The sequence below is a fragment of the Saccopteryx leptura genome, chromosome 4 (assembly GCF_036850995.1).
Source record: "Saccopteryx leptura isolate mSacLep1 chromosome 4, mSacLep1_pri_phased_curated, whole genome shotgun sequence".
Taxonomy (NCBI): domain Eukaryota; kingdom Metazoa; phylum Chordata; class Mammalia; order Chiroptera; family Emballonuridae; genus Saccopteryx; species Saccopteryx leptura.
In genome coordinates, this window is record NC_089506.1 from 193,248,192 (window position 1) to 193,275,412 (window position 27,221).

A 27,221-nucleotide genomic window follows, 5' to 3' on the forward strand; every position below is an offset into this window, starting at 1 on the left:
CTGTGGTGGCGCAGTGGATAAAGTGTTGACCTGGCACACTGAGGTCACCAGTTTGAAACCCTGGGCTTGCCTGGTCAAGGCACATATGGGAGTTGATGCTTCCTGTTCCTTCCCCTTCTCTCTCTCTCTCTCTCTCTCCTCTCTAAAATGAATAAAATCTTTAAAAACTTTTTATGCAGAATATGTCTATTGGCAAAGCTAGAGTTTTCATTCTAATTTCTTGTTTGTATTTTTTTCACTAATTTTTAGAGAGAGAGAGAAAATATTGATTTATTATACTTATTTATGCATTCATTGGGTGATTCCTATATGTGCCCTGACTGGGGAATCAAACCCACAACTGTGGCATGTCTAATCAACTCTAACCAGCTGAGCTACTCGGCCAGGGCCTTCTTGAACAAAAATTAAGGGGTATTTTATTGCTTCATATTCATTTTGAAATATCCCCTAATTTTTGTGAGCAGTATATTACAATTATATTTCCATGGAAGTTATAAACATCTCACAAAGATTTAAAAATAAAATTTAAATATATTGAACATGTGCTCAATTTTATCTAAAATAAAGCAAATATTTGTTTTTAGAAAGAATTAATGGGCCCTGGCTGGTTGGCTCAGCGGTAGAGCATCGGCCTGGCATGTAGAAGTCCCAGATTTGATTCCCAGTCAGGGCACATAGGAGAAGTGGCCATCTGCTTTTTCACCCTTCCCCCTTCTCTCTCTTTCTTTCTCTTCTCCTCCTGCAGCCATGGCTCAAGTGGTTCAAGCAAGTTGGCCCCAGGCACTGAGGATGGCTCCATGGCTTTGCCTCAGGTGCTAAAATAGTTCAGTTGCTGAGCAACGGAGTAGCAGCCCCAGATGGGCAAAGCATCACTTGGTAGGGGGCTTGCTGGGTGGATGCCAATTGGGACACATGAGGAAGTCTGTCTCCCTGCCTCCCTACCTCTCATTTAATTGCAACCAATACTCTTTAAACATTATTGCTATTTAAAATTATAACTATTAAACTGATATTCTTGACCATTATCTTTCACATAAACTACTTCAAACACTGTTTAAAAAAAAAAGACAAGGTCTCATACAGCAGAGGGCCATTTATAATAGAAATAGATATGCCGAAAGACAAATTCAAGCATTGTCCAAATTATCCAAGGGAGCAGTAATAGCTGTCAAAGAGAGAACAATTTTCTTCTTTGATTTCTTTAATTGTTTATGAAGAAGTTTTCCTGGCTTTTTATTAGCATAAGCAACTTTAACAACATTGCACATTTTTTTTCAGATAAATAGTTCTAAAATTTGCCAGCTACCCTTGCTGGCTCTAATTGTCTATCAACAGCTCACTATCTTTAGTGGGGTGTTTCTCTTTTCTCTTAGAATTTTGCCAATGAGTGATATATCTTTAGAGTTCATTTCTTCCAGCCATAACCTGAATACTTTTCAGCCTCTCCATCACATACTTGGCTAATCACCAAGCAGTTGCTGGGACACATGATGCCAGTTTGATGACTCTTGCATTGATGGCATGAACACTGGATTCAATGTGACCAAGCCTGTAACTGTGACTTCTCACTAAGTCCCGCAAGCCAGTTTTCAAGCAGTACTGACACATATTGTTTCTTCCATTAATCATCCAATGAAGTTGTTTCGGGACCATGATGTATATGCATGCTTGGCCCTGGCCAGTTGTCTCAGTGGTAGAGCGTTGGCCCAGTGTGTGGAAGTCCTGGGTTTGATTCCCGGCCAGAGCACACAGGAGAAGCGCCCATCCACATCTCCACCCTTCCCCTTCTCCTTCCTCTCTGTCTCTCTCTTCCCCTCCTGCAGCCAAGGCTCTATTGGAGCAAAGTTGGCCTGGTCACCGAGGGTAGCTTCATGGCCTCTGCCTCAGGTGCTAGAACAGCTCCGGTTGCAACGGAGCAATGCCCGAGATGGGCAGAGCATTGACCCCTAGTGGGTTTGCCAGGTAGATCCTGGCTGGGCACATGCAGGAGTCTGTCTCTCTGCCTCCCTGCTTCTCACTTCAGAAAAATACAAAAATATATATATATATATAGAATATGTATGTATATATAATATGTATATGTATATAATATATAATATATATACATATATATATATATATGCATGCTTAAATACTAGATTCACATGTGGTGTTGTGAGATGCTCATGCTGAGAGGTCCAAAAACTGAGGCCACTTAAAGGAGGGGTATATTCCAGGCTCCCAGATCATGCTTGCTGCTAAGTTAGATGTTCCTATACTGGAGTGGCAGAAAGTGCCTGCAATATTTAAATAACTATTTTTCTCATTTCATTTTTGCAGCTCAACTATGGCGTGATTCTATTGTCTCTTATTTCACACAATTCTTTCCTTAGAGTTTCAACAAAGCCTTCCTCTAAAACACAAAATTGCTTGATTGACATCTGTTAGTACCAGTCATAAAGATATTGTTTCTGTTAATTATACCACAGTAATCCCTAAGAAGATTGTGATGTCAAATCTCTGGTTTCCAAGAGAATAAAATAATAGGCTGGATGAAACTGGGTGGAACTCAAAATGATATTATCAGTTGGTATCAACTGGGCTACCAGCAATAATAAAAAATGAATGTTTGATAATTATTGCTTTGTTTGCATCCTTTATTTAATAAATGAAGGCAGGAACCTTGTCTTTTATAATTTATGATTTAGAACACACCATGTATTAATACAACATCAAAAATAATGATACATGGTTATAAGCTAACATGGGGTTTACCACCCTAAGAACATTTCCCTGAGGAAAAAAATCATTGCATTCTAATAAAGCTAAAAATCCTTGACAATGAGAGCTTGTATCACAGAGTAAAACCTCCTGAAGTCTATATGGTAATTAACTTCTTTTCTATTCAAATCCAAAGCATCAGCAACATTCATTTAGATGACAGATTTTATATAGTACTTAATTTTTTGCTCTTTTAAAACTGGGCATGTAAACTAAAAAACTCTCAAATCTCATAGTTTTTTCAGCAATCCTTAAGGATTTTTTTCACCTTTTCAAAAAAATAAGTAACTAATGAAAAGCAAACACCTAGAAGAGCGGTCAACAATCTGGAGTCTGTGGGTCAAATCCAGACTGCCACCTATTTTTGTAAATAAAGCTTTACTGGAACACAGTAACTGTCACTGTTTACATTTGTCACTGGCTACTTTCCTGCAAAGGCAGGGTTGCATGCATGAGACAGAGGCCACGTGTCACCAAAGCTGAAAATATTTATCTGGCCCTTTACAGAAAGAGTTTGCCTGTCCCTGATCTAGAATGCATTTCCATCACTTACAATTTCCATCCCTTGGAATATCATCCATTTCGTTTCAAACCTTTGAAATCTTGAAATGGAGGCCTGGTTTATTTTTTTTTACAGTGTTTCTAATTTTCCTTTCCAAAGGTTAATTTTTCAGGTCTCTGTAACTTTGATTTTAATCAACAAGTTCCAGAGGCTTCACTTTCTCCACAGCTCAGCTCAGACCTACAGTAATTGGCAATTACAAACTCAAGTGTAACTATTCAGCATTCAACAGAAATGTACTGATGGTCAAACGGTACAAACTTCCAGTTGAAAATAAGTAAGTCTTGGGGATGTAATGTACAGCATTGTGGCTATAGTTAAGAATACTGTAATGTCTATCTGAAAGTTGCTGAGAGAGTAGGTCTTTTTTGTGTGTGACAGAGACAGAGAGAGAGACAGAGAGGGGGACAGATAGGGACAGACAGACAGGAAGGAGAGAAATGAGAAGCATCAATTCTTCATTGCAGCTCCTTAGTCTCCTTAGTTGTTCATTGATTGCTCTCTCAAATGTGCCTTGACTGGGGGGGTTGCAGCAGAGTGAGCAATCCTTTCCTCAAGCCAGTGACCTTGGGCTCAAGCCAGCGACCTTGGGCTTCAAGCCAGCGACCTTTAGGCTCAAGCCAGTGATCATGGGGTCATGTCTCTGATCCCAAGCTAAAGCCAGCGACCCTGCGCTCAAGCTGGTGAGCCCATGCTCAAGCCAGCAACCTCGGGGTTTCGAACCTAGGTACTCCGCATCTCAGTCTGACACTCTATCCACAGTGCCATCCACTGTGCCACCTCCTGGTCAGGCAAGAGAGTAGATCTTAAGAGTTCTCATAACAAGAACAAAAAATTGTGATGTGTGAGGCAATGGATGTTGACTAAACTTATTGTGGTACTCATTTCTCAATATAGTATACATACATCAAATCACTACGATGTATACCTAAAACGAATATATTATATGTCATTATATCTAATAAAACTGAAATGTTTTTTATAAAAGTTTTTTTTTTCCAGAGAGAGAGTCAGAAAGAGGGATAAATAGGGACAGACAGGAATGGAGAGATGAGAAGCATCAATCATTAGTTTTTCATTGCGCATTGCGACACCTTAGTTGTTCATTGATTGCTTTCTCATATGTGCCTTGACTGCGGGCCTTCAGCAGACTGAGTAACCCCTTGCTCCAGCCAGCGACCTTGGGTCCAAGCTGGTGAGCTTTTTGCTCAAACCAGATGAGCCCACGCTCAAGCTGGCGACCTCGGGGTCTCGAACCTGGGTCCTCGGCATCCCAGTCAGACGCTCAATCCACTGCACCACCGCCTGGTCAGGCTATAAAAGATTTTATTTATTCATTTTAGAGGGGGGAGAGAAAGACAGAGGGGGGAGAGAAGCAGGAAGGATTAACTCCCATATGTGCCTTGACCAGGCAACCGCAGGGTTTCAAAGCAGCAACCTTAGTGTTCCAAGTTGATGCTTTATCCACTACGTCACTACAGGTCAGGCAAAACTGGACATTTTTTTAAAAGATTTTACTTATTGATTTTACAGAGAGGAAGTGGAGCGAGAAGTATCAACTGATAGTTGCTTCACGTTAGGTGTGCATTGCTTGCTTGAATGTGCCTTGACCAGGCAAGCCCCAGGTTTTGAACCAGAGACCTCAGTGTTCCAGGTCAATGCTCTATCCACCGCACCTCCACAGGTTAGATAGGAAAATGTTTTTTTAAAAGAATAACAGTAGCTTGACTTGTGGTGGTACAGTGAATAAAGCATTGACCTGGAACGCTGAGGTTGCCAGTTTGAAACTACTGGCTTGCCTAGTCAAGGCATATGGGAGTTGATGCTTCCTGCTCCTCCCCCTCCTTTTCTCTCTCTCTCTCTCTCTCTCTCTCTCTCTCTCTCTCTTTCTCTCTCTCCCTCTTTACATTATGGCAGTCAATGAACAACTAAGGTGCTGTAACTATGAGTTGATGCTTCTCATCTCTCTCCTTTTCTGTCTGTCTCTGTCTCTCTTTCTCTTGCTTAAAAAAATAATAAATTTCAAAACAATAAAGTATTCTATTCTGGAATGATCAAGGAGCATGGAAGAGAAATAGAAATAACATGTATTTCCAATAAAATTTAAATGATTAACTAATAGTCAAGAACTTTACCTTAGCCAAATAAATTAATGAAAATTTAAAAACCAGCAACCAAAAATGTTTTGACCATTAGCTATGTGAAAATTCCTGCTGGCAGAAAGGAAACAAAGGTGAATAAAATACACTTCCTGCGCTCCCGAGTGAGGCAGACCTGCACAGACATGGTATAATGGCAGGTGATAAAGGCAAAATGAAAGCCAGACACCCTTGGCCCTGGCTGGTTGGCTTCGTGGTAGAGCATCAGCCCAGTGTGTGGACGTCCCAGGTTCAAGTACCAGTCAGGGCACACAGGAGAAACACCCATCTGCTTCTCCACCCCTCTCTCTCTCCCTTCTCTCTCTCACTCTTCCTCTCCTGCAGCCATGGCTCAATTGGAGCGAGTTGGTCCCAGGTGCTGAGGATGGCTCCATGTCCTCCACCTTAGGTGCTAAGAATGGCTCCATGGCCTCTGCCTTAGGCACTAAGAATGGCTCTATGGCCTCTGCTTTAGACCGCTAAGCAGAGCTTGGTTGCTAAGCAACAGAGCAATGTCCCAGATGGACAAAGCATCCCCCCTAGTGGGCTTGTCATGTGGATCCCGGTTGGGAAACATGTGGGAGTCTGTCTCTACCTTCCCTCCTCTCACTGAATAAAAATAATAAAAAAGAAAGCCAGACACCCTTAAATGATCCAGGGCGTGTGGGAACACAAAGTCAACAACAGGAGGGATGAGAGAATGAAGGCACTTGAGCCTGATCTGCAGCCTGAAAGGGCTGAAGAAATGGTCCCGGCTGAAGGTGTGAGCAAAGATGGGGAGCTCTGGGCAGCAAACTTCAATGGCTAAACAACAGGCAAGCAGTAGAAGCAATTAATGAACAAATAACTCAAGTGCTGCAACTAGGGGTTGCTGCTTCTCATCTCTCTCCCTCTCTCTCTCTCTAAAAAAAAAGAAGGAAAATAAAGAAAATAAAGAAAAGGCGACTTACTCCAAATCGCTACTGCAGATTAACACCTGCTGCAGCTGGCACCAAGCACTGTATCCACTAAAGGCGAGGCAGCCAAGCACACTGATCAAGCCTTCCTCTCAAAGTGGAAGAAAAGAGGGATAAAAGGCTACTTAATTCTTCAGTTACAGCTCCGAGCAATACCCAATCATACATTGCTCACAAAAATTAGGGAATCAGGGAATATGTAGATACTCCAATACTTTCAGCCTTTTGTATAGTGCATTTTCACCAATGAAATAAAAGTTGGTTTTGCATCTCATTTGCATAATCAAACAACTTTCTTTGACTTGTTTGCTTTTCTTTTTGTGTGTATGTGTGTGTGGCAGAGACAGAGAGAGACATAGAGAGGAACAGATAGGGACAGACAGACAGGAAGGGAGAGAGATGAGAATCATCAATTCTTCGTTGCGGTTTAGTTGTTCATTGATTGCTTTCTCATATGTGCCTTGACCGTGGGCCTTCAGCAGACCGAGTAACCCCTTGCTAGAGCCAGCGGCCTTGGGTCTAAGCTGGTGAGCTTTTGCTCAAACCAGATGAGCTTGCGCTCAAGCTGGCGACCTCCGGGTCTTGAACCTGGGTCCTCTGCATCCCAGTCCGATGCTCTATCCACTACGCCACCGCCTAGTCAGGCTTGTTTGCTTTTCTGATGTTTTTGTTTAAAAAAAAAAATGCTTCCTTTTTTAATTGCTTCATATTCATATTGAAATATCCCCTAATTTTTGTGAGCAGTACATATCTAGAGATCTCTTTACTTCTAAACTGTAAACAATTTCTCCCTTAAAACAACAATGCTTGGCCCAATAACTCCATTCCCTGGTATACACCCAAGAGTTGAAAACATGCACTCAAAGACGCGTACACCAATGCTCATAGCAGCCTTTACGGACAATAGACAAAAAGTGGAAACAACCCAAATGCCATGAATTGAAAATGAAAATGTGGTATACCCGTACAATGATTATTCAACCATAAAAAAGAATGGAAGAAACCAGACCCGAATGGCTCTTAAGTTCACCTACAGGAAATGTCCAGAATAGGCAGAGCCATGGAGACACAAAGTATTCAATATATTAGTGGTTGATAAAGGCTGGGATGGAAAACGGGGAATACTGCCTGATGCAACTGGGGTTTCTTTTTGGGTGATGAAAATGTTCTGGAATTAGATATTGGTGATGGTTGCAAAACTGTGAATAAACTAAAAACCAACGAATCATGAACTTTTAAAGGGCGAATTTTATGGCATATCTCAATAAATCTGCTATTAAACAGCAAAGCTTGGGTTTGAAGTGTGGATAATACAGCCCTGTGCCACTTTTTCCCACTTTATCTCCAAGTCAAACGCAATAGACTGCAGTCCTGAGCCAGAGACTCTGAGGAACTCTGGGTTAATTTTCTGCAGCAGGCCGCTGGAGACCGCCCCACTGACCACACCCACGACAAAACCCACGCCGTGGGCCAATCGGTAACGCTCAACGTGAAGGACAGAGTCGGGGCGCCTTCGCCGTGGAATCCAACGCAGTTACCAGGCAACATAGGATGCCCCGCCCCCTCGCCTAACCAATCAGGCACGTACCTACGCAGACGAGAGCCCCGCATACGTCAGATGGGGCGTGATCTCATGCACACTGGACCTCAGAGAGCCCAGGGCCTGTAGCATCCTCCCCACGCCCCGTCCAGCCAATCAGAAGAGAGGAGGGTGCGCGTTCTGTGCGTGCAACCGTTGCTCCCACGGCAGGGCTTCCTCGCCCCACCCCCACTCCTCGGGCCCTGCCCGCGAGCAACGGGGTTTGGGGGCCGGTAGGCCGGCGGGGAAGGGGGCGCTACCCTCCTGGGGCCTGGGCGGGCGGCCTCCCAAGTCTCCCCTTCATCAGGCCCGCGGGAGGAAAAAGTTCCAAGAAAAGCACCCGCTCTTAATGGCGGCGGGGACGGGGTACGCACCTGAGGTACCCAGCAGCGGGTAGCGGCCGGTGGGCCGCGGGGTCCGAGGGCTAGGCCACCGGCGAGTGGCCAGAGGCCGAGGGTAGCAGCCGGGATGGCGAAGAGGTGGGGGCGCGGCGTGTGGGCGGCGGTCGAGGGCCTGCTCCCCACTATCCCTCCTTTTTCGCTTTCTCCCCCCCCTTTTTTTTTTGGCTTCCTGGAAGGCAGCCTCAACTCGTGTGTCCGCAGCGCCCCAAGTGGGAGCTGCCGTTTCCGGTGCTGTCGAATCCAGTTCAGCTGCCACCGAGTTTGTTTGTGGTCCTGTGGAGATGAAGGCCTGACATATTCATCCATCTCCAGCCTTTGATGAGTGGCTGGCACGCGTCTGGTCTCATCCCTAGACCCAGCCCCCAAACATGGGCTTGCTTTCTTACTATTTTTAAATGTACTTTAGCATGATGGCAGTGTGCAGCTTAAAAGGGAGTGAGATCACAACTCCGTGAATGGTGAAGCTGCCGTAAATTATCCAGTTATTTGTTATAAAATGTAACAGGGTGTCCTGATCTTTCCACCGGGTCAGGGACAGTATAGCCAGCCAATCCAGCTGTCCATCAATTGGTGATGGCTCTTTAGCAGATAGTCAAATATTACAATAGTGGTATTTAATCCAATTAAGTTACAGTTCCATATTTATTTTAAATATGCCAAAAGGAGAATTGGATAATAAACTGTTTAACCATTGCTCAGCTTTAGGATACTATGCCTTATATTTTAAAGAAATATTGCAGACATAATTAAAAGCAATGGTCTCATTCCTTTTTCCTTTCCTTGACCAGAGGTAACTGCTGTCCTGAAGTGAATATATTCTAATACATTATTATCTTTTGCAGACAGGTGAGTGTCCCAAATACGCTGACATTTTTAAAGTGGCTATCAATAATATGTTTTCTAACCCTGGCCGGAAGGCTTGGCTGGTTGGAGTGTCATCCCCCTATGCCAAGGTTGCAGGTGTCATTCCTGGTCAGGGCACATACAAGAAGCTAGAAGCTACCAATGAGTGCACAACCAAGTGAAACAACAAACCAATGCTTCTATCCATAAAAAACTTTTTTTTTTTTTAAATACGCTTCCTTGCAGATGGCTGGTTTTTTTAAAATCTGGACTTTCAAAGTAAAGATAATTTAACAATTAGTTGAGAAAGTACCTGCCTTTTTACATCATTTTAAAAAGAGACGTTTGAAAATATTTCTGTTACAGTTTCTGCTTATTCAGTAGAGATGTTCTTTAAAGTCATAGCAAATGCTGATTTAGCAAGATTGAACCACTTCTCCCAGTGAAAATACAAGGTTAAGTTTTTGCCAGACTCTGGACATTACATTTTTGTGACTCCATCAATACATAACCTTGTCTTATGTGTGTTTCTGTTTAAAGATAACTTATTGCCTGACCTGTGGTGGCGCAGTGGATGAAGCGTCAACCTGGAAATGCTGAGGTCGCCGTTTCGAAATCCTGGGCTTGCCTGGTCAAGGCACATATGGGAGTTGATGCTTCCAGCTCCTCCCCCCCTTCTCTCTCTCTGTCTCTGTCTCTCCCTCTCCTCTCTAAAATGAATAAATAAAAAATTAAAAAAAAAAGAATAAAGATAACTTATTTATATATTGATGCACTAGAATTCATAGAAAGCCAAAAGCATAACTCATGCCTAAGGCAGCTTATCTACCAAGTATGTTGCTCACAAAAATTAGGGGATCAGGAACGTGCAGATACTCCAGTACTTTCAGCCCTTTGTATAGTGCATTTTCACCAATGAAATAAAAGTTGGTTTTGCATCTCATTTGCATACTTGAAGAACTTTCTTTGACTTGTTTGCTTTTCTGATGTTCTTGTTTAATAAAAAAAATTAAATGCTTCTTTTTATTGCTCCATATTCATTTTGAAATACCCCCTAATTTTTGTGAGCAGATTTTCTACATGTGGCCTATTACAGCCTTCTTGTGCTTAGGAATATGAATACTAAACACTCCAGTACTACACTTATTTTTTTTTAGATTTTATTTTTGAGAGAAGAGGGAGAGAGAGAGAAAGGGAGGAGAAGAGGGGAGCATCAGCTCTTTTTTTTTTATTTTTTTATAGAGATAGAGTCAGAGAGAGGGATAGGTAGGGACAGACAGGAACGGCGAGAGATGAGAAGCATCAATCATCAGTTTTTTGTTGTGGTACCTTATTCATTGATTGCTTTCTCATATGTGCCTTGACTGGAGGCCTTCAGCAGACCGAGTAACCCCTTGCTTGAGCCAGCGACCTTTGGTCCAAGCTAGTGAGCTTTGCTCAAACCAGATGAGCCCGTGCTCAAGCTGGTGACCTAGGGGTCTCGAACCTGGGATCTCCGCATCCCAGTCTGACACTCTATCCACTGCGCCACTGCCTGGTCAGGCCAGTTTTTTTTTTTTTAAGAATCAAATTAAGATTATCCTAGTTACAGTATTAAGTCCAGTCTTAATTTGGCCTGGTAATTTGCATAAACACAACAAGAATAGCAATTGATCATATTGGCTTTTTACAGTCTGCTTTGCTGGAACTTTATAAGGAATTTTCAGGTTGTTTTATTTTTTTATTTTATTTAATTCTTTTTGTATTTTTCTGAAGCTGGAAACGGGGACGCAGTCAGACAGACTCCCGCATGCGCCCGACCAGGATCCACCTGGCACGCCCACCAGGGGGCGATGCTCTCCGCCCATCGGGGCGTCGCTCTGCCGCGACCAGAGCCACTCTAGCGCCTGGGGCAGAGGTCACGGAGCCATCCCCAGCACCCTGGCCATCTTTGCTCCAATGGAGCCTCGGCTGTGGGAGGGGAAGAGAGAGACAGAGAAGAAGGAGAGGGGGAGGGGTGGAGAAGCAGATGGGCGCCTCTCCTGTGTGCCCTGGCTGGGAATCGAACCCGGGACTTCCGCACACCTGGCCGACGCTCTACCACTGAGCCAACCAGCTAGGGCCTCAGGTTGAGTTTTAATTAGCTCCTCACGGCACACACAAAAGCCAAGCTACAGAGTTGCCATTAGGCTCTGTCTGCAATCTTTCTGGAAGTGTCCTTTGCCACAATTAAAACATATCTGTGGTTGTAATGTAGCAACCAAGACTTGGGCCTTGTGTATTTCTGTTCCTACATTTTTACATGTTCTAATCATATCTGCTATATTAGGGTACTGCCCTGAAGAGGGTCTAAGACCTTTTGGCAAACAGCATTTGTGTTCTTATAAGTCAATTAGAGGATCAGCACCTTTGCAGTTTGTTATCTATCTGCCTGTTGTGAGATGACAGTTTGCAGGTGATTAATGAAATCAATATAGGGTTTGTTAGGTCTCTGATGGATGCTTGCAAAAGAGCCTATAGGGGCCTTGGTACCTGGAATCTGAACCCATGCCTTAGAAACCACTGTAAAAACCTGAGAAAAAGTGGTTGGTTCATGCAGACCTGATCTTAGGGAGTGTCATAAGCCCTGGCTCCTGTAAGCATATCAACACCAATGGAAACTCCCACATAAAGATGCTCTACAGCAAAGCAATAAAATAAAAGAAAAGAAAAAATTTTTTTCTCTACAGCTTGTGTCTGAGCTGCATCCTGGCATTCTTGTAGCCAGGCACTGTATGGAGCAGTGGTGGCTACTGCTTTCACTAACCCCTTCCCCAGTCTCATGGAGTCATCTCATATCCGGTTCCAGTTGCCTCAAAACCTTTCTATATAGAAAATTACAGACCCAGATGACTTCACTGTGGATTTTTACCAAACATTTAAGGTGAAAAGAAATCTTCTCAAAAGTTGAAGTGAAGAAGATACTTTCTAACTTACTCTATGATGCCAGGATTGCCATGGTAGCTAGACAAAGACATTACAAGCAAAGTAAAGCAAAGACCAGTATCCCTCATGAACATAAAAAGTCTCAGTAGCTCTGGCTGGATATCTTGGTTGATTAGAGTGTCACTCTGAAGCACAGAGGTTGCCGATTCAATCCCTGGTCAGGGCAGATGCAGGAACAGACCAATATTTCTATCTCTCTAAAATCAATAAGTAAAGAAATTTAAAAAAGTCTCAATAAGCTTTATTTAAAAATTGTTTAAATGATCAATTTTGTTATGTATGTTTTACCATAATAAAAATTTTTTACAGGTGAAAATCCTCCCATTATATGATATAGGCATTTCACTATTTACCTAAGCTAAATAAAATATATGTCAACACAAAGACTTGCACATGAATGTTTACAGCAACTTTATTCATTATATCTGATGCAGGAAATAAGCTGAATGTCAGTCAACAGGGGATCAATAAATTATGATATGCCCATATGATGGAGTAGTACTCAGCATAAAAAAGAATGAATTTTGTGTATATGCATAAACATGGATTAATTTCCAAAATCATTATTCTAAGTCAAAGGAGCCAGACATAATAGAGTCCATATTTTATGATTATATATACATTTTATATATGCAAACTATTTCATAATGATGGAAAACATCATTTTCTTAGTACCAATGGTGGAAAAGGGATTGACTACAAAAGGACATAAGGATGCTTTGCAATGGATGAAATTATGCTGTATCTCAATTGTGGTGATGCTCAATCAAGTGAATACATTACACATCTTCAAAATTTATTAAACTTGTACAGTTTAAATGAGTGCAGTTTAGCTCTGGTCTGATAGCTTGATTGGTTAGCGCATCGGCCCAAAGTGCAGAGGTTGCCAGTTCAATCCCCAGTCAGGGCACATACAAGAATGGATCAATGGTCCTGTTTCTCCCTTCCTCTCTGGCTAAAATCAGTAAATAAAAACAAACGAGTGCAACTTATTAAACATAATTTATACCTCCACATTAAGAAAGTCAGCCATTCTCATTTCTGTATCATGAAGTGTTAAAACTACCTTAAGCACATGCAGGCACATTGTTCTTGTTTAAATTATCTGGCCACTGCTATTTTCCAACCACAACAATTTTTAATATGAGCAAATGTTTTAACAAACAAAACAAGACATTTGTTTAAAAATCATTATTTACTCTTCATGATTTAGCTAATTACTTTGTATATTTTATAAACTATAATAATGTGTGTAAATAATTTGTATCTTTTCATGGTCACATTCCCATAGGGATGTGTAATCAAAATAATTTGGAGACTACTGCCCTAAAATGTTGGAAAATCCTGTTTTCAGAAAATTGACAAGAAGACTACAACCAAAGGTTTGAAACTATTCAAGATGATCGAAACCAATAGTAGTATTAGAGTATACCACATTTATGTGATAAAAGAAGACTCAAGATTATAAAATGTCATTTTTCTCCTAGTTAATTCCTCTCAATTAACTCATGAATTGAACGCCATTCCAATAAAAACCCCAGAGGGATTTTTTAATGCAACTTGACAAGATGATGTTAAAATTTATATGAAAGTAAATGTTATGAATAGCAAAGACAATGTTGTAAAAGAACAATGAGAAACTTGAGTGAATAAAAATCAACATACTATGAAGCTGTAGCAGTTGAAACCTTGTCATATTGATTCAAGAATAAATCGGTAGAAACAGTTTCCAGAAATTGACAGTTTCCAGAATAAATATGAAAATTTATTATATGTTATAAATGGCATTTCAAAACTTCAGATAATTCTGTTAATAGCCATTAAATTATTTTTGGAGAACCAAATAGCTGTTTGAAAAAAAATATTGATAAATATATAATCTGGTCTTCTTCCACTCATAAAATTCAACTCCAAATCTAAATATAAAAAGTAAAAGCATTAGATTAAATGTTTTACAACTATTATAGAATATATCTTGGATAATACACAGTCTTTCTAAACAAGACACAGAGCAAAAGCTCTAATGGATAAAATAAAACTGACTACATCAAAATAAAATTTCGTAGGTCAAAAGACATTATAAATGTCCTGGGTGGGTAGCACAGTTAGAGCGTTGTCCCAATATGCCTACGTTGTGGGTTTGATCCTCAGTCAGGGTATATAAAAGAACCTATAAATGCATAAATAAGTGGAACAACAAACTGATTTTTCTCTCAAATCACTAAAATAAAATTTAAAAGACACTATAAGTAAAGGTGAAATAACATATTTCAACACATAAGGGTTTCTATGTAGAATATACATATAAATGACTTCCACAAATTAATGAGACAACGCAATAGAAATGTAGCCAAGGATATGGATAAACAATCCTCAGTAGAGGAGACATGAAATGCCAATTACCATAGATGTTCAACATTCTTAGAGATGACAGAAATATAAAGTAAATTTTAAAGATTAGATATGCTGGCCTGACCAGGTGGCAGCACAGTGGATAGAGATTCGACCTGGGATGCTGAGGACCCAGGCTCAAAACCCCGAGATTGCTGGCTTGAGCACGGGCTCATCCAGCTTGAGCACAGGCTCACCAGCTTTTGCGTGAGGTCTCTGGCTTGAGCATGAGATCATAGACATGATCCCATGGTTGCTGACTTGAGCCCAAAGGTTGCTGGCTTGAAGCCCAAGGTCACTGGCTTGGGCCCAAGGTTTTGGCCTTGAACAAGGGGTCACTGGCTTGGCTGCAGCCTCCCAGTCAAGGTACATGAGAGAGCAACCGGTGAAGAACTATGGTGCCGCAACTATGACTTGATGCTTCTCATTCTCTCCCTTCCTGTCTGTCTCTTTCTCTCACTAAGAAAAAAAAATTAGATATGCTTTAGGTACAGATTGACAAATGTTTAAAAGTATAGGAGTTGGGTATATGTATATAGAAAAATAAATCCACCCGTATACTATTGAAGCATAACTCATGGAGAACAAATTAAAAGAATCTATTAAGTTTTCTGAAATGAACATTTTCTATGACTCAGCAGTTCTGTTTACCAGTATTTACCCAGGAGATACCCTCACTCAGGTGCAAAAGGATACTTGTACAAGAATATTCCTTGTAATGGCAAAAAATGGAAACAATGCAAACGTCCAACAAGAGAAGAATGGTTAAATAAGATGTAGTTTATTTGTACTTACATGCAAGAGTAAAAAATAATGAGGTAGGCCTAGAGAAATCTTGTAAAATTATCTCCAAGATAGTTAAAGAATTTTTTTCATTTATTGATTTGAGAGAAAAACATTGATTTGTTGTTCCACTTATTTTTGCATTTGTTGCCTCATTCTTATATGTCCTCTGACCAGAGATCGAACCTGCAACCTTGGTGTATTGGGAAGATGCTCTAATTCCAACCCCCGGGCCGCAGACCAGTACCGGTCCGTGGGCCATTTGGTACTGGTCCACAGAGAAAGAATAAATAACTTACATTATTTCTGTTTTATTTATATTTAAGTCTGAAGGATGTTTTATTTTTTTAAAATGACCAGATTCCTTCTGTTACATCCGTCTAAGACTCACTCTTGACACTTGTCTCGGTCACGTGATACATTTATCCGTCCCACCCTAAAGGCCGGTCCGTGAAAATATTTTCTGACATTAAACCGGTCCGTGGCCCAAAAAAGGTTGGGGACTACTGCTCTAATTAACTGAGCTAGGGCCTATTTCACTTTTCTTTAAACTCACACACTCAAAAAAAATAGAACAATATTTTTCTATGGCATCAGAGATATGTGGGACTGCAGTTAAAGAGTATCCATGTATAGTCTTTTATTAGTTTTTTTACAAAGGTAAAAATCATACATTAATTATATAATTGAAAGTTAGTAATAATAAAAAATTAAATATATGACTTATTAAGTTCACTCTTTCTCAAATTAGAGAATTTTAGCTACTCAAAATTAACAAATTATAGCATCTACAGGAAAATGTCATTATAGGTGGTGGGACAATTTAGGTTGGCTAACATTAGCAGGCATTTTAATACTTTCAGGTAACTGATGCTCTGCTGTGGAGCAATCTTTCATAAGCAACAAATTGGACAAAAATGCAAGTACTGTATTTGCCAGCATACAACCAGTATATAAAACCAACCAGGTTTAGACAGTAAAATATCAAATTCCAGTTGTGACTGTAAATACAGCTCTTGAATGGAAGAAACCGGCTTTTAGGCTCTTTTATCCTGGTTCTCTGTTACAGGAGCCACAGAATTGATAGGCAAGCATCGCCACCCAGTGGCTTGTGGTTAACTTTGCAGAGTTCGGCACTGCACCCTTTTGTCCTCCACATCTCAAACGGAAGGTTCAATATTTTGATGTCCCTTAAAAGTAAAATGTTTAAGAAATTCAAGAGACCCACATAGGGTTATACATTTTTTAATTCTGACAAAGATTTTTTTTTTAAATCCTACCTTCTGTCAGCATTACCAGTTTGTAAAAGAACAGAAATTTAAAACTAAAAAATCAGAGAGGCCGTAAACTTAGATCAAGGGACAGTCCTGTTTATGAAAGAATAGTTGAAAATTGTCTATGCACTTTATACATATATAAATATCCCATTACTATATTAATAGTTGAGGTTATTCATTTTATGTGTCAACTAGACTGGACCACAGGATGGCTAACGCCCAATAGGTGGTTAAGTGTTATTTCCAAGTGTTTCTGTGAAGGTGTTTCTGGAAGAGGTTAGCATTTGAATTGGTAAACTGAGTAAAGAAAATTGATCTCCCCTGTGTGCATGGGTCTCATTCAACCCACTGAAACCTTGAATAGAAAAAAAAAAGAAAGAAGAAGTTTCAATTTTCTCTCTCTTTCTCTCTCTGCTTGACTGTTTGAGTTGGAACAGTGGTCACCGCCTGTCCTTGGACTGGGGCTTACTTCATTGTTGCTCCTGGTTCTTGGGTCTTTGTACTTAGACTGGAACTCCACCACCGGCTTTCCTGAATCCCCAGCTTGCACACAGCTGATGGTGAACTTCCTATATGTCCTATTGGTTCTGTTTTTCTGGAGATCCCAATACATATTTACATAATGTTTACATAATTCTGCTGTATCAATACATGTCTCAGTTTTGTCAATAAAAGCAGAACTGGAGACAGTCTAGTACACAGATAGTTAATTTGGAAGGTTTCAGAAGTGAGAACAGGGAGAGTTAATAAGTAATATGGTCCTTCCCATATAGAGGCAAACTACCTTTCATCCTCTACAGGCATTGAAAAGAACTCATTCACCAGACTGGTATCCCAGGAAGTTCTAGAAGCTGTGTTGATCTGTTCCAATAGAATGCTACTGCTGACTCAGCAGCTATGATTGAGCAGAGCAGTGTACCCCACTAAGTTTATAGTAGCTTACGGGTATCTGCCATAATCCATCTGGTTTTTGCAGGAGCCAAACTGGTGAATTGTATGAGGACATGATGGGAACTACCACTCCTGACTTCTTACCTCTTTGAAGGTTGTGCTCAGGACCACAGTTCCACCTGGGATGCAGTATGTTTTCTGATTTAATACCAGCTGGGTCAAGGCAGGGTGAGGGAACCAATGTGAGCTGCTCAGGATGTCCAGCCTCATTGTGTACTCAGGAATCAGGGACATTTGTACATGGTGGGTTCACGGATACATTTGACCCCTGTGAGATATGCTTGTGCCTGGCTCCACAAGCTCCCACCGCTTGTTGGCGTTTCAGGTCCTATGGTATCAGTGTCAACTCAGACCCCTCTTGGAAGACCTGGTTATTCTTATTATCTAGTATCTAGTGAACTATGGCAAATAACCACAGGATCTAAATGATAAGGAGAATATTTATGGATTCTGCTTATGGTGGCTCTTCAAGGTCCTTTCTTAAGTGGACCAAGCCTTCCCTACAATTGCTGGACTCTGGTCTGGTTCAGATCCTAAAGCTAGGTGAGGGATTAATTTTCCATTGTACTAGTCAATGTCAGCTTTCTGCTCATCAGACTTTTTCCCAGTTATGCCAGTCAAGGAAGCACCCAGGCTGTCTGCCCTCACATCTTACCCCTTAGAATACCATGGTCAAACCCTGGCCAGTTGGCTCAGCGGTAGAGCACCAGTACCAGCATGTAGAAGTCCCGGGTTCAATTCTGGGTCAGGGCACACAGGAGAAGCAACCATCTGCTTTTCCACACCTCCCCTTCCCCTTCTCTCTATCACTCTCTCTTTTCTCCTCCTGCAGCCATGGCTTGAATGGTTTGAACAAGTTGGCTCTGGGCACTGAGGATGGTTCCATGGCCTCACATCAGGCACTGAAGTAGCTCAGTTGCCAAGCAACAGAGCAGTGGCCCCAGATGGGCAGAGCATTGCCTTATAGGGGGCTTGCTGGGTGGATCCCGGTCGGGGTATATTTGGAAGTCTGTCTTTCTGCCTCCCTGCCTCTCACTTAAAAAAAAAAGAAAGACACCCTGGCCGTTTGGCTCAGTGGTAGAGTGTCAGCCTGGCATGCAGAAGTCCCGGGTTCGATTCCCGGCCAGGGCACACAGGAGAAGTGCCCATCTGCTTCTCTACCCCTCCCCCTCTCCTTCCTCTCTGTCTCTCTCTTGCTCCTCCCGCAGCCAAGGCTCCATTGGAGCAAAGTTGGCCCGGGCGCTGAGGATGCTGTGGCCTCTGCCTCAGGTGCTAGAATGGCTCTGGTTGCAACAGAGCGACGCCCCAGATGGGCAGAGCATCGCCTTCTGGTGGGCATGCCAGGTGGATCCCAGTTGGGCGCATGTGGGAGTCTGTCTGACTACCTCCCCGTTTCCAACTTCAGAAAAATACAAAAAAAAAAAAAAAGAAAGAAAGAAAGAAAGAAAGAAAGAAATAATACCATGGTCAGATAGTCAATACCAGAGACCACTGGTGTCAAGGTGCTGTTTCTGACTTGCTTCCTGTTCTACCAAATCCATCCCCCTTGCTTCTGATGGCAAAGTCTGTCCCCTGGGTCTGCTGCTCTGGAACGCTCCTATCCTCTTTGGGAGCCTGGTTTCAGAGCAGCACCTGCTACTGTCACCCTAGCCTAGTCACCCCGAGCTTCTCAAAGATGCTAGAGCTTACTCACCAGAGCATTTCTTACTGCCTAGAAGGAGTCCTCTGACTCATAAAACTCAACAACAAACAAACAAACAATCCAATAAAAAAATGGGGAGAGGACATGAACAGACACTTCTCCCAGGAAGAAATACAAATGGCCAACAGATATATGAAAAGATGCTCATCTTCATTAGTTATTAGAGAAATGCAAATCAAAACTGCAATGAGATACCACCTCACACCTGTTAGATTAGCTATTATTAACAAGACAAGTAATAGCAAATGTTGGAGAGGCTGTGGAGAAGAAGGAACCCTCATACACTGTTGGTGGGAATGTAAAGTAGTACAACCATTATGGAAGAAAGTATGGTGGTTCCTCAAAAAACTGAAAATAGAACTACCTTATGACCCAGCAATCCTTCTACTGGGTATATACCCAAAAAACTCAGAAACATTGAAACGTAAAGACACATGCAGCCCCATGTTCATTGCAGCATTGTTCCCAGTAGCCAAGACATGGAAACAACCAAAAAGCCCTTTAATAGAAGACTGGATAAAGAAGATGTGGCACATATACACTATGGAATACTACTCAGCCATAAGAAATGATGACATTGGATCATTTACAACAAAATGGTGGGATCTTGATAACATTATACGGAGTGAAATAAGTAAATCAGAAAAAAACAAGAACTGCATTATTCCATACGTAGGTGGGACATAAATACGAGACTAAGAGACATTGACAAGAGTGTGGTGGTTATGGGAGGGGGGAGAGGGGAAGGGGGAGGGGGAGGGGCACAAAGGAAACTAGATAGAAGGTGACAGAGGACAATCTGACTTTGGGTGATGGGTATGCAACATAATTGAACGACAAGATAACCTGGACATGTTTTCTTTGAACATATGTCAAAGATTTATTGATGTCACCCTAGTAAAATTAATTAAAAAAAAAGAAAGAGTCCTCTGGACCCTCTGAGAGTGGTTCTCTGGTCTCATGTATGAAATCTGCTCTAACATTTCCACCTTCCCCGAGCCTTTCCTTTTTTCTGCCAGGAAGTTTCAGCATCTCCACCTCATGGTATTCTGTTGTTATGTGTAGGTTTCACGGAGCCGTCCCAGCAGCACAGCAGTATTGGCTCGTTACCAGGATGTTCAGTCCTGAAGGAAATACCCCTATGTCAACAAACTTTTCATCCAACCTTTTATTCTGCCCTTGCTGGTCCAACACCCTAATGATCCTCAAATACTCAAACATATTTCCGTAGTTCCTCCTACTGGCTCACATGTGCCAAGTCCTACAATTCTATCAGTGAGTGTGGGAGACAGGCTGTAAGCTGACAAAGTTCTTACGCCTAGTGCAGGGGTCCCCAAACTACGGCCCGCGGGCCACATGCGGCCCCCTGAGGCCATTTATCTGGCCCTTGCCGCACTTCCGGAAGGAGCACCTCTTTCATTGGTGGTCAGTGAGAGGAGCACATTGACCATCTCATTAGCCAAAAGCAGGCCCATAGTTCCCATTGAAATACTGGTCATTTTGATGATTTAAATTTACTTTTCTCTATTGTAAATATTGTATTTGTTCTCGTTTTGGTTTTTTACTTTAAAATAAGATATGTGCAGTGTGCATAGGGATTTGTTCATAGTTTTTTTTATAGTTTGGCCCTCCAACGGTCTGAGAGACAGTGAACTGGCCCCCTGTGTAAAAAGTTTGGGGACCCCTGGCCTAGAGCTTAGTTTAAAACTAAGCTCTTCTCCACCCTTCTAATACTAAGATCTTCCACACACCCTTTTAAGACTAACATCTTCTCAACATCCTTCTAATACTAAGATCTCCCACACACCCTTATAATAGTAAGATCGTCTCAACACCCTTCTCAAAACTAAGCTTTTCCCTATACCCTTGACTGTTGCATGATGTGGGGCGGTGCACTCTTATGAGGAATCCCATTTATGCCTCAGATAAGTGGCTTTGTATCAGAGACTTCCTTATTTGTATAATGGCTTAAAGGCTTTGTCTATACTATATAATAAAGCAAGACCGGGGGTTTTCTCTCTCTGATCTTGCCATCAGCATTGCAGAGGCCTCCCAATCCCGTCCTCTTTTCTTGGTGAGTCTATTTTCTTAATTCCGCGACATTCTCCCTCAGGACCTGGAATTACTAGCTGCACTGGTTCGCAGCAAGTGAGTAAGCTATTTCTACCTACAATAGGAACTGTTCTTCCTTACTCAGGCTTTACTGAGACCAAACTCTGAGGCAGTGAGGCAAATTGGGCTGCATTATCAGGAGGATGAGCAGCATCTTGTGAGGCATCTGCTCAGGTGGAGTCTTAGCCTGGTACCTAGGCAAGGGGAGGCAGCTTCCTATCAAGGGGGAGGAGTCACTTCTGCTGGCCTGGAAAGTAGAGGGGTGTATGTTTAAATTCCTTCTCAGGTGCATGGTCCCAATGTCCCATTCCAGTTTCAGGTTCCCACCCATTTGCTATCAGGGCCTGATTTCGCATAGACCTGCCAAAGCTGTATCTCTAGCCTCTTTGGCAGCCCTGTCACCCTCCCAGTGAGATTCCAGGTCAATGGCTCCTTTATGTCTGCAGGAGATGAAAGTCTTTTAAAACAGCATCACACATCAGCCTGCTGTTCACAGCATGTCCCAAATAAACAGTTGACTGACCTGAACCTGTCATTATCTTCCTTCAAGGCTTCCTCCACAGTTAATAAAGCCAGCCAGCTCCACAAACTTTGCAATTACTATGACTCCCATACTGTTCAGATATTACATGTACAGCTTAACCCAGTGCTTTGCATGCACCTGTACTCCATCCCTACATCACAAATAAGAGTCTTTGGAATCTTGATGTTGCTTCTACAAACCAAGAGTATCCCCCCTTCTGGTACCAACTGTTTTAGTTGTGTTCCCCACAGAACAGAGCTTATGACTAAGCTATGTGCCTTAGTGGCTTACTTGGGAGGTGATCCTAGGAACAGGTATGAGGGAGTAGCAAGAGACAAGCTGTAAAAATCTATAGAAGTGGCACTATTTAGATGGTTACTGTGGTCAACGAGGTCCTGATTCTGCCAGGACCAGGACCCCTGAGAAGCAGACAGAGGGCCTCTGCTACGAGACTGTAAGTGGTAGCATTTATTCATTGGCCCTTAACCCCATTGGTTGAAGGTTGCTTCTAGAATGTGAATTCCTTTCTCCTTTCCAAGTTGCATGTGTGTATATATGGGTCCCATGAGCTCCTTTCTGTGCCTTAGGCATCTGTGAAGTTTTTTGGTAGGAAATTTAAAATGCTTGGCATACACATGAGACAAGAAGTTTGGAGAGGGTCAAAGCCTGTGTAGAACTATTTCTCCTCAATGTCAAAGGTATTGAATATAAGGCCAAGAGGAAGGATTGAGGACACTGGACTGCCTGCTCCAATACACATTTATAGATTTACAAATTTAGACAAACCCCCAAAACTTTACAATGGCCAAAAGGCCAATGGTGATCTTGCTTCTGTCTTCTCAGCCACATCTCCTCTTTCCACTTCTCCACTCAGCTCCAACCATCCTGACCTCCTGTGTGTGTGTATGTGTGTGTGTGTGTGTGTGTGTGTGTGTGTGTATTTATGTGCATGCATGCATGCGTGCAGGGAGGAGCAAGAGGGTGTGGTCCAAACATGCTCCAGGCGTGGTCTGTTGGCATTTAATCAGAAGAACCACACACCGGATGCAGCTACCAGGAGTCTTCTGCCTTCCTTCTTTCCATCAACATTGGAGGGTTTGCTAACAGCTTAATAAGTGTTATTGGTTTAGTGAAATTAGTGACTTGTTCAATGGGGTATCAATCAGGGTCCAACAAGGAGACAGAAACCACCCAGTGACTTGCAGAGTGAAAGTTCAATATAAAGACTTACTAATAATGACAAGGAGTTGGAGCAACAAGGGATTGGTTGGCAAGAAATAAAGAAAACTCTAATACAGGAATAATAGACATGAGGAGCAGCTCTACCCATAGTGCTGAGATAGGGCACTCCAGAATGAGGCTACCCCTAATGCTGAGACCCAGACTTGAGGCAGGTTAGTAAGAAACTAGAAAAATTCCCTGGCAATTGTAATGAGGAAACTGAGACAAATGGTTGAACAAGCGGCCAGAACTCATGAGCAATTAATAGCCAGCAGATAAATCCCTGACCAAAAATATCTAAGGGCAGGTGGTTTATACCCATCCTCGCTGATCAAAGATATCGAAGAACAGGTAGTTTATTTTATCTATCTATCTATCTATCTATCTATCTATCTATCTATCTATCTATTTGCTGCATTACCTTTAATTAGGTACAAAGACTCTTCCTGTCATGTCATCTAGATCTCATTTCACCCATTGCTCTGTTTGGGTGCCAATTTCTTGTCTCTCTCTCCAGATACCTTTCCATGGGTAAGGGAAACCCATGGTTTGTTGCCTTTGTCAATAACAAAAATGTTGGATAGCCGGGTGGCAAAGCTGTTGCCAGTGGAATCTTTCACATGAACTACATCAAAAGAACCAGGATGTCTCTCTCTGTTGCTTATCACACCAATTCTTCCCAGGTTAGCACCTTCAGTCACCATGCATGGGTTACCAGTGTCAAGCTTGATGAGATCAGTAATCTTGCCCGTCTCCAAATCAATCTGAATGGTGTGTTTCACCTTGATGAGGGGATCAGGGTTGCAGATGGTGTGAACATCACGGGTTACCAGATGAGAAATTCCTTTTTTTTTTTTTTAAGATTTCTTTTTTTTTTAATTTTTTTTAAAAATTCATTTTAGAGAGGAGAGAGAAAGGAAGAGAAAGAGACAGAGACGGAGAGAGAGAGGAGAGAGAGAAGGTGGGGAGGAGCTGGAAGCATCAACTCCCATATGTGCCTTGACCAGGCAAGCCCAGGGTTTCGAACCGGCGACCTCAGCATTTCCAGGTCGATGCTTTATCCACTGCGCCACCACAGGTCAGGCGAGAGATTCCTTTTTTGCCCACAAAAATTTTCCTCACTTTGCACAACTTTGTACTTGGCCTCCTCAGGTGTCATATGATGCACAGCAAAGTGATACTTGGTGTCATAGATCAGATGGAAATTCTTTCCAGTCTTGTCAATGCTGATGACAACCTTAAAACCAGCAAGGTAGGTTACATGAGTTTGGACCTTGCCATTGATCTTAATAAACCACTGCATGCAGGTCTTTACTTCATGTCCTGTAGGGCATACTTCAGTCTGTTCCTCAGGAAATGATGAGAGAGAGACATCCTCTCAGCTTGTGGGGACAGTAGATGCACCTGGAACCAGGAATGAAGGCTTCTTTCATTTATATGTTTCCTAGAAAATTATTTAAAGGGCCCAGCTTTATTTTCCCAAAGCAGGCAATGAAGAGTGATTTGGAGAGCTGAGAGGCAATACACAGATTCCTTACACAGCCGGTTTGGGAGAATGTGAGAGATAGACTTTCATTTGTGAAATTAGTGGTAGACGAGACTTTGAAAGCAGATTTTTGAGCTCTCTCCCCTCCCTTGCATGAACACGGTAAAGGATCAGTGAAGCCTGCACTCTTAGAGATGGTACCTGAAGGGTGAGCTCTAAGAAGTCTGTCAGGTATAATGCCAACTGCTGTTAAAAGGGAAACAAACTTCTCTGTTTTGAGAAAATCTTTTATATACAGGCTGGTAGGTGCATCTAATAAGGCTAGAGAGCTGAAACTTTCCTGAACTTAAAGATTTTGCAGGTCATATGATCCCTGTTTTCTAATATGTGTTTTAAAATAAATGTCTGTGTGACAAAATTTGGCTTGAGACTTGCTTTCTTTTATTTTTTAGATTTTATTTATGGATTTTTGTAGAGAGGGAGGAGAGAGAGACAGAAAGAGAGAGGAGAAGCAGGGAGCAGCTACTCTTAATAGTTGCTTCCTGTATGTGCCTTGACCAGGCAAGCCCAGGGATTTGAACTGGCAACCTCAGTGTGCCAGGTTGATGCTTTATCCACTGCCCCACTACAGGTCAGGAAAGACTTGCTTTTATTATAACCTAGTAATGAAGTTGTGGGACTTAGCTAACCATGGCAAAGGTGAAGTTTTTTGTGGATATCATCATCTATCAAAAACAACCTAAGAGGCCCTGGCCAGTTAGCTCAGTGGTAGAGCGTCGGCCTGGTGTGCAGGAATCCCGGTTCAATTCCCGGCCAGGGCACACAGGAGAAGCGCCCATCTGCTTCTCTACCCCTCCCCTCTCCTTCCTCTCTGTCTCTCTCTTCCCCTCCCGCGGCGAGGCTCCATTGGAGCAAAGATGGCCCGGGCGCTGGGGATGGCTCCTTGGCCTCTGCCCCAGGCACTAGAGTGGCTCTGGTCGTGACAGAGCAACACCCCAGATGGGCAGAGCATCGCCCCCTGGTGGGCATGCGGGGTGGATCCTTTGTCGGGCGCATGCGAGAGTCTGGCTGACTGCCTTCCTGTTTCCAGCTTCAGAAAAATACAAAACAACAACAACAACAAAAACAACCTAAGAGTTGCGCAGCATTGTTTTGAGTTAGCTTAAGCTGCTTGGGTCTGTGAGCAGCATACATGCCTGAGCAGCCTTCCATCTCTGGGCCTTTGTACTGACTGGGCCCTTGTCTAAGAACATTCTTCTCAGGCTATCTAATGGCTCATACTTTCATTTCTTCATGCCTTGGCTCAAATGTTTCCTCGTATGTTAGTTGTATCCTCTGAGAACTAAGAACTAAAACATCAAGACAGAATTAAATTGGCAAGGATTTTATTAGGGAAAATACCTCTGTAAGAGAAAATGGAGGTTGGCGGAGCATGGGAAAGCTGGGAGAGCCATCAGGCCAAAATGAAAATCTGACACTAGGTGAGGGACAGAGAGAGGGGAGGCTGAATAAAGGTGTCCTACAGTGCCGTATACTCTAAGGAAGGCTTGGTAAGGCTACTGGGGAGTCCTCCAGCCACAGCTGACCATTTAGGAGTCCATGCTTCCCCGAAACAGGTCTGCCAGAGTGTGTATTCTTGCCTTGCTCAGTCCTTGGGAACATGACTTCAGTGTAAACAGAGGACAGAGTTCCTAGCCCAGCAGACTACTGATCTCATAGCTTTGGCTAATTATGTTCCCTGTAGTTGGGGACCTTTGGGGAGCAGTGTCATGGCTACCACACATGATCACCAGTAAGTTTTCCCTCATCACCCTCTATAAAACAGCCCCACAGAATGGTAAAATATCAACCACATTTCTCCACGGAACAGTAAAAACATGTTTCACAGACAGAATACACGGCACATTCTAAGACAACAAAGTAGCTGGTCTTGGGAGTATACTAAAATTGGATTAGTTTTTGGTATCAAGCAAAATAAGGAGAACGAGAAAAAAGAAAGTAAAGGAGGGAAGAAATAGTATGCCGTCAGCATTTGGGACTAGCATCTGGGAATGCCATCATGGATCATAATGGACCGCAAGAGATCCTACAGGCCATAAGGTCCACCTCATTTATGAAAAAAAATTCATTTCATGTATTAATTTTTTTTACCTGTTTATTTTGGAGGCGAGATCCAGAGAAGGGAGACCATTTCCCAACACCATGTAGCATGTTAGTAGTAGAGTCAGGACTGGAACCTAGGTCCCTACACTCTTGAGTCATTCATTTATGAGGGCATCCCTAGTTCCTAGCTTCATGCTTAACTCTAGTACAAAATTGTTGAGGATAATCTGAATAAACTGAAGTTCTTGCCTTCATGGAACTTCAGAGGAGATGTTGCAGTTGGACCTTAGAAAATGAGTAGGAGTTTGCCAGACATCTGCAGGGAGAGGAGGCAGTGGGCAGGGCATTCCACGGTGGGCAAAGAAGGGAGGCCTGAAACAGTACTAGGTTTCAAAAATTACAAGTTGAGCTCTGGCGGCATAGCTGGGTTGGTTAGCGCGTCATCTCAATACACAGAGATTGCCGGTCA

At 42.4% G+C, this 27,221-nt stretch overlaps 1 protein-coding gene, 1 long non-coding RNA gene and 1 pseudogene across 10 annotated transcripts in view; 1 reads left to right on the top strand and 2 right to left on the bottom strand.

Annotated features, from left to right (window-relative positions):
• The window catches only part of LOC136403572 (general transcription factor II-I repeat domain-containing protein 2), a 61,631-nt gene extending 53,132 nt beyond the window's left edge, over nt 1-8,499 (bottom strand). For all 8 annotated transcript variants that reach the window (XM_066382450.1, XM_066382449.1, XM_066382447.1 and 5 more), the window contains exon 1: nt 8,370-8,499. The gene's annotated coding sequence lies outside the window, so the exon portion shown is untranslated. The remainder of the gene's footprint in view (nt 1-8,369) is intronic.
• LOC136403574 (uncharacterized) lies at nt 8,291-13,880 on the top strand. 2 transcript variants are annotated; one of them, XR_010751155.1, is made up of 4 exons: nt 8,306-8,430; nt 9,185-9,242; nt 12,876-12,973; nt 13,495-13,880. It is a non-coding gene; the product is annotated as an uncharacterized lncRNA (long non-coding RNA). The 2 variants fall into 2 exon arrangements; XR_010751156.1 differs by lacking the exon at nt 9,185-9,242 and having other exon boundaries at nt 8,291-8,430.
• A 9,753-nt stretch (nt 13,881-23,633) lies between these two features.
• Nucleotides 23,634-24,596, bottom strand: LOC136404313 (small ribosomal subunit protein eS4, X isoform-like; annotated as a pseudogene).
• Between the last annotated feature and the right edge of the window lie 2,625 nt (nt 24,597-27,221).